The sequence below is a fragment of the Mustela nigripes genome, chromosome 1 (genome assembly GCF_022355385.1).
Source record: "Mustela nigripes isolate SB6536 chromosome 1, MUSNIG.SB6536, whole genome shotgun sequence".
Taxonomy (NCBI): domain Eukaryota; kingdom Metazoa; phylum Chordata; class Mammalia; order Carnivora; family Mustelidae; genus Mustela; species Mustela nigripes.
The window spans coordinates 50,571,715-50,579,731 of record NC_081557.1 but is presented as its reverse complement, the minus strand read 5'-3'; the positions used below and the strand labels follow the sequence as shown (position 1 = coordinate 50,579,731).

The 8,017-nt window shown below is 40.0% G+C and overlaps 1 protein-coding gene across 12 annotated transcripts in view; it reads left to right on the top strand.

The window, feature by feature from the left end:
* XRRA1 (X-ray radiation resistance associated 1) overlaps positions 1 to 8,017 on the top strand; it is a 72,384-nt gene that overhangs the window by 49,523 nt on the left and 14,844 nt on the right. The window lies entirely within an intron of this gene.

The following is an 8,017-nucleotide window of genomic DNA, read 5'->3' as shown; positions in this document are numbered from 1 at the left end:
AGTAGATGGAGAGGCAGGCAGAGAGAGAGAGAGAGAGAGAGGGAAGCAGGCTCCCTGCTGAGCAGAGAGCCCAATACGGGACTCAGTCCCAGGACCCCGAGATCATGACCTGAGCCGAAGGCAGCGGCTTAACCCACTGAGCCACCCAGGCGCCCCTCTTTTCCCATTTCATTGATTTCTGCTCCTAACTTGATTTCTGTCCTACTCACATGAGTTTAATTTGTTCCTCTCTTTCTAGTTTCCTAAATAATCTAAATAGTGTAGTTTTAGATTATTGATTTAGACCTTTTTCTTCTTAATATAAATATGTAAAGCCATAAACTTTTTCTGTAGGCACTGTTTTAGCTGCATCCTACAAATGATTTGTGTTTTTATTTTCATTCTATTCAACTTTTTAAATTCTTGTTGTGATTTCTTCTTTTACCCATGGATTATTTAGATAAGTGAAATGCTTCATTTCCAAATATATGGAGATCTTCTAGATGTCTTATACTTACTATTTTACTTTAATCCTGTTGTGGTCAGATAACATAACCTGTAAGATTTCATTCTTCTGACATCTATTGAAACTTGTTTTATGTCCCATCCTATATTCTGTCTTGGTGAATGTTCTGTGTGCGCTTAGAAAAAATGTGTCTTGTGCAGTTTTAAGTAATAGTGTTCTATAAATACCAATTAAGGTGGTTGGTAGTATAACTCAGATCATTTCTATATTATTGTTTGTCTCTTTGTTCTACCAATTATCAAGAGCAGCATGTTAACATCCCCAATCATGACTGTGGATCTCTTTATTTCTCCCTTTAGTTCTGTCAGTTTTTGCTGCCTTTGTTTTGAAATTTTACCATCAGGCACATAAATATCTAGAATTTTTATATCTACCTGATGTGTTGATTCTTTTATTATTTTGACTTGTTTCCCTGTGCCTTGAACAAAATTTCTTGTCTTGATATCTGTCTTGTCTGATTTTAATGGATTATTTGTTCTTTGGGTGTTGAGATTGATAAGTTCTTTATAGATTTTGGAAACTAGCCCTTTATCTGATATATCATTTGCAAATATCTTCTCCCATCCTGTCAGAAGTCTTTTGGTTTTGTTGACTGTTTCCTTTGCCATGCAAAAGCTTTTGATCTTGATGAAGTCCCAGTAGTTCATTTTTGCCCTTGCTTCCCTTGCTTTTGGCGATATTTCTAGGAAGAAGTGGCTGTGGCTAAGGTCAAAGAGGTTGCTGCCTGTGTTCTCCTCAGGGATTTTGATGGATTCCTGTCTCACATTGAGGTCTTTCATCCATTTTGAGTCTATTTTTGTGTGTGATGTAAGGAAATGGTCCAGTTTCATTCTCCTGCACGTGGCTATCCAATTTTCCCAACACCGTTTGTTGAAGAGACTGTCTTTTTTCCATTGGACATTCTTTCCTGCTTTGTCGAAGATAGTTGGCCATAGAGTTGAGTGGTGTCCATTTCTGGGCTCTCTATTCTGTTACACTGATCTGTTTGTCTGTTTTTGTGCCAGTACCACACTGTCTTGATGATGACAGCTTTGTAATAGAGCTTGAAGTCTGCAATTGTGATGCCGCCAACTTTGGCTTTCTTTTTCAACATTCTTCTGGCTATTCGGGGTCTTTTCTGGTTCCATATAAATTTTAGTATTATTTATTCCATTTCTTTGAAAAAAAATTGATGGCATTTTGATAGGGATTGCATTAAATGTGTTAATTGCTCTAGGTAGCATAGACATTTTCACAATATTTGTTCTTCCACTCCATGAGCATGGAACATTTTTCCATTTCTTTGTGTCTTCCTCAATTTCTTTCATGAGTACTCCAAAGTTTTCTGAGTACAGATTCTTTGCCTCTTTGGTTAGGTCTCTTCCTAGGTATCTTGTGGTTTGGGGTGCAATTGTAAATGGGATTGACTCCTTAATTTCTCTTTCTTCTATCTTGCTGTTGGTGTATAGAAATGCATGCAACTGATTTCTCTGCATTGATTTTATAACCTTACATTTTACTGAATTCCTGTATGAGTTCCACCATTTTTTGGAGTGGAATCTTTGGGGTTTTCCACATAAAGAATCATATCATCTGCAAAAGAGTGAGAGTTTGACTTCTTCTTTGCTGATTCGGATGCCTTTTATTTCTTTTTGTTGTCTGATTGCTGCAGCCAGGACTTCTAGTACTATGTTGAATAGCCATGGTGATAGTGGACATCCCTGCTGTGTTCCTGACCTTACAGGAAAATCTCTCAGTTTTTCCCCATTGAAAATGATTTGCTGTGTGTTTTTCATAGGTAGCTTTTCATAGGTAGCTTTGATGATATTGAGGTATGTACCCTCTATCCCTATGCTTTGAGGAGTTTTGATCAAGAAAGGATGCTGTACTTTGTCAAATGTTTTTTCAGCATCTATTGAGAGTATCATATGGTTCTTGTTCTTTTATTAATGTATTGTGTCACACTGATTGATTTGCAGAAGTTGAACCAAGCTTGCAGCCCAGGAATAAATCCCACTTGGTCGTGGTGAATAATCCTTTTAATGTACTGTTGGATCCTGTTGGCTAGTATCTTGATGAGAATTTTTGCATCTGTGTTCATCAGGGATATTGGTCTGTAATTCTCTTTTTTGGTGGAGTCTTTGTCTGGTTTTGGGATCAAGGCAATGCTGGCTTCATAAAATGAGTTTGGAAGTTTTCCTTCTATTTCTATTTTTTGGAACAGTTTCAGGATAATGGAGATTAATTCTCCTTTAAATGTTTGGTAGAATTCCCCTGGGAAGCCATCTGGCCCTGAGCTCTTGTTTGTTGGGAGATTTTTGATGACTGCTTCAATTTTCTTATTGGTTATGGGTCTATTCAGGTCTATTTCTTCCTGGTTCAGTTTTGGTAGCTTATACATCTCTAGGAATGCATCCATTTCTTCCAGATTGTCTAATTTGTTCGCATATAGTTGCTCATATATGTTCTTATAATTGTTTGTATTTCTTTGGTGTTGGTTGTGATCTCTCCTCTTTCATTCATGATTTAATTAATTTGGGCCCTTTCTTTTTTCTTTTTTGATAAGTCTGGCCAGAGGTTTATCAATCTTATTAATTCTTTCAAAGAACTAGCTACTAGTTTCATTGATCTGTTCTATTGTTCTTTTGGTTTCTATTTCATTGATTTCTGCTCTGATGATTTCTTTTCTCCTCCTTGGTTTAGGCTTTTTTTTTGCTGTTTTTTTTCTCTTGCTCTTTTAGGCATAGGGTTAGGTTGCTGTTTGAGGCCTTTCTTATTTCTTGAGAAAGGCTTGTATTGCTATATACTTTCCTCTTAGGACCGCCTTTGCTGCATCCCAAAGATTTTGAACAGTTATGTTTTCTTTTCATTTCTTTTTTCCTTTTTTTTTCTTTCATTTGTTTCCATGAATTTTTTTTCAATTCTTCTTTAATTTCCTGGTTGACCCATTCATTCTTTAGTAGGATGCTCTTTAGCCTCCATGTATTTGAGTTCTTTCCAACTTTTCTCTTGTGATCAAAGCCTTGTGGTCTGTAAATATGCAGGGAATGATCCCAGTCTTTTGGTACTGGATGAGACCTGATTTATGACCCAGGATGTGATCTATTCTGGAGAATGTTCCATGTGCACTAGAGAAAAATGTGTGTTCTGTTGCTTTGGGATGGAATGTTCTGAATATATCTGTGATGTCCATCTCGTCCAGTGTGTCACTTAAAGCCTTTATTTCCTTGTTGATCTTTTGCTTAGATGATCTGTCCATTTCAGTGAAGGGGGTGTTAGAGTCCTCTACTGTTATTATATTATTGTTGATGTGTTTCTTTGATTTTGTTATTAATCGGCTTTATATAATTGACTGCTCCCATGTTAGGGGCATAGATATTTAAAACTGTTTGATCTTCTTATTGGACAGACCCTTTGAGTATGATATAGTGTCCATCCTCATCTCTTATTATCATCTTTGGTTTAAAATCTAATTTGTCTGATATAAGGATACCCCAGCTTCCTTTTGATCTCCAGGCTTCCTATCTTTCTGACAGTGGCAGGGGCTCTCCTCCTCCAGGCCTATGCCCCAGGGATGGCTTTCTCTTGTCTTGCTCCCTGGGTCCAGTCTTTTGTGTATAAGTGGCCATGAATTCTCCTTCTCTCTGCAGCTCTTGAGAATTCTCATCTCCTGCTCTAGTGCACACATAACCTTCAGCAGCTCATTAAAATGGTAGCTCATTTCTTTCTAGTTGCTTGTATGGCACTTACCATCTCTTCCTCCCATTTTCTGCCACACCTGAGCCAGTGTCCATGTCTCATCATCCCTTGGAGGTACCCACCTTTCCTTACATTTCAGTCCACCTGATTGACCTGAGACCTTAGCTCTCTGATAGATGCAAGAAAAGTTATGATGTTATAGGTTATTCTGTCTTTTTTCCTATTGTTAGGAGGGTAGTAATACACTCCATTTTCCTTTTTCTTTTTTTAAGGATTTTATTTATTTCAGAGAGAGCATGAGTGGGGGAGACAGGCCAAGGGAGAGGGAGGAGCAGACTTCCCTCTGAGCAGGGAGACTGACATAGGGCTCGATACTAGGACCCTGGGATTATGACCTGAGGGAAAGGCAGAGACTTAACCAGCTGAACCACCCAGACACCCCTACTCTCCATTTTTCTACATGTTTACTTGAGTTTTTAAATTACATTTTTCTTTATGATGGTTATCACCTAATATATATATCTTTTTTCTTTATTATCAGTTGTCTACTGCCAGGATGTAGGTTTGAGAGTAGGATTTTGTTTTACTTATAACTATATCCTCATCGTCTGGAATAGAACCTGGTACATGATAGGTACCCAGTGAGTTTGTTTGATGAATGAATGATGTTTTGATCACATCAAGGAAAACTCATGCTACCTGTGTTGAAATTAACATTCCATTTATTAAAGTTACAAATTTTAAAACCTATTTTGTGTTCAAACAGAATTTAAATGTCTAGAATATCCTCTCAAATCTAATAAGTTTTGTGTCAAAAGTAAAGTAAATGAGGTGCCTGGGTGGCTATGTCAGTTGAGGGTCTGACTCTTGATTTTGGCTCAAGTTATGCTCTTATGGTCCTGAGATTGAGCCCATGTCAGGGCATGAAGCCTGCTTAGGATTCTCTATCTCAGGGCACCTGAGTGGCTCAGTTGGTTAGGTGTCTGACTTGTGATTTCAGCTCAGGTCATGCTCTGAGAGTCCTGGGATCAAGCCTTGCATTGGGATCTACACTTGGTGGGAAGTCTGCTTGAGGATTCTTCCTCCCCCGTCTCTCTGTCCCTTCCCCAGCTTGTACACATGCACATGCTCTCTCTCTCTCTCTCTCAAATAAATACATAAATCTCAAAAAGAAAACAAAAAAGAATATCTCCCTCTTCTTCTCCAACCCCCCTTGGCTGATAATGCTCATTCTCCCTCCCTCTCTCTTAAAAAAAAACAAAAAAAACAAAAAAAACAGGCAAAGTAATCACTTTCAGTCAACCTTTAACTAATATTTTCTTAGTTCATAAATTTGGTAGGTTAAATTGTATTTGCCTTAACCCAATGAAATTGGACAGAAATAGTAAATTGACATTGGATCCTGAATTTATTTTCAAGGGCATTCAGTTCACCTTATGGGGATAGGCTAGCCCAATGGCCACATTTTCCTCACTATATCATCCAGAATCCCAAGCCCATATCTTTCAGCTGGGACTTAATTTCACAGAAAATGACATCCATGCCATGGATATCTTTCAACTTTCTATCAGTTTTAATTGTAACTTTCTTCAGCTTTTTAGTCACTTGATTTGGATGGATGGAATTTTGCATCCTGACAAATTTAATTTTCCCTCCCTCATTTTGTTGTCACTGCTTCTTGACCACCAGATTTGCATATGAGAGACTCTGCACTCTCTTTAACCACTCTCTTTAACCTCTCTTTAACCAAATATAGTTATTTACCATATTATACTTCTTTGTAGATTCTTCCTTCTTCCCTAGAGTCTAGATAAGAAGTCAGCAAGTGTTTTCTATAATGGGCCGGATAAATCCATTACTCCGTCACAGCTACTCAGCTTTGCCTTGTAGCACAAAGGGGAACATGTAAATGGATGAGCAGGGCAATGTTCTGACGAAGCTTTATTAAACAGATGGAGGGATGGATTTGGCCCACAGACATTAGCAACTGACCTTGGGTTTTGTATAGCCTTCAAGCTAAGGCTTTGATTTGTAAGTGGTTGAAAAAATCAAAAGAAGGATACTACTTCATGACACTTTAAAATTATATGAAATACAAATTTCAGACTCCATATCTAAAGTTTTGTTGGAAAAGAGCCATCACACTTAACAATATGAATTGTCTTGTGTTACAACACAGACCGTATGGCCAGTAAAGCCTTAAATATTTACTCCCTGGTCCTTGACAGAAAAGGTAGGCCAAGTCGTGGTCTCGATGACCAAATTTAGAGTTGCTCAGAGGCCAAGCCTGGTCCCTCTCCTCTCACTCTGGACTCTCCCAGTAGGGATGGCTTCATATACCCACTGTCCCATGAACTGTGGCTCACAAAGTTATAATTCCAACACAGAACCCTCCTGTGTACTCCAGACCAGTATATGCACTGCCTACCTGAATCTCTACTGGAAAGTACATGTATCCAAAGTGAATTAATGATCTCCCATATCTTAAAGAAGAGCACATGGTTTACTCACACCAAAATCTGGCTGTTGTCCTAAATGTTTCTCTCTCCTTTACATCTTTCCTCGCCATGCATATCTAATCTGTGACCAAATCTTGTCATATTTAGGTCCTCCTACTTCTACAAATTTATGTAATAGGTCCCCAGGGACCAAGATCTTTCTAGCTTTGATCTGCCCTCAACTTACATCTCTAGCCTCATTTTCTTTCTGCTGTTAATCAAAGTGGCCTTCCTTCGTCCTTCCAGCTGGCTTTCCTACTCCTCGCTGTGAGGGCCTTTACGCATGGTTCTCTGTGTCGGGCACTTCCTCTCTGCAGTAGGCGGAGCATGCACCGTTAGCTGCTGCCATACACCTTAAATTCCCCCACGACCTCCTGAGTAGGAGTCTATTTCTTGATTTCATAGAATCTACTATGAGAATTCCAGGTGGGCTGGTGGCCTCACACATGATCTCCCAGAGACCCAGGTCCCTTCTGGCTGTGTCTTTGTCATCCTTCATTCCTGAAGGGGATTTTATTGGCTCCTTTGTGTCTGGCAGACTGATTGCTGAGTAGGGGAGGGGGTAAGAAAGGTAGAGGGTCACACATGAGGTTTCAAATGGGCTGTGCCCAGAAATTATCCCTTCCACCCTGGTTGCATATGACGTGAGTCATACCAGCACATCTAGCTGCATGGAGGCACGAAGATCATGTCGCTGTGTGCTCAGAAAGTAGAGGGAACGGTTTTGGTTAATATCGAGGTTTCTGTGGTGCATACTCTGTCCCTACCTCCTCCTTAGCATTCAAATCTCAGGGAAGCCTTCCCTCTCTCCCTGCCTGGACCAGATCACCCTGGGACTTGACACGTCCTCTCTTACAGCGCTCATCACAGCTGCTGAGCTCTTGTGCTTCCGGTTACTACTTTGGTGCCTGTTTCCCCACAGGCAGTGCTCCCTGAGGACAGGAGTTCTAGCTGTTTTGCTCATTTCATGTTGGCATTCACTAATATTTATTTATTGAATGAACACAAAGGAATAAGAATGGATAGATTCATTGCCCAGTGGACATCTAGTGCTACCCACTGGGGCTCCAGAGGAAGCCAAACTGAAGGGCCCTCCCTCTCACAGTCCTCAGGTCTTGTTGCCTTCCACGGGTCCAGAGTCTGACCCAGTGACTTTCAGGGTGCATCTGAAAGGCCACTGATCCACTCTTTGCCCCTCTTATTGTGTTCTGTTGCTAAAAGACACCCTTCCCAGGGATGTTCCAACCACTCTGCTCAGCAAGGATTAGGTATTTTTCACCCTTCAGAAGCTGGCCACAAGAGGGTAGAGCAGCCTCTGGGCCCAGACAGCTGGGAG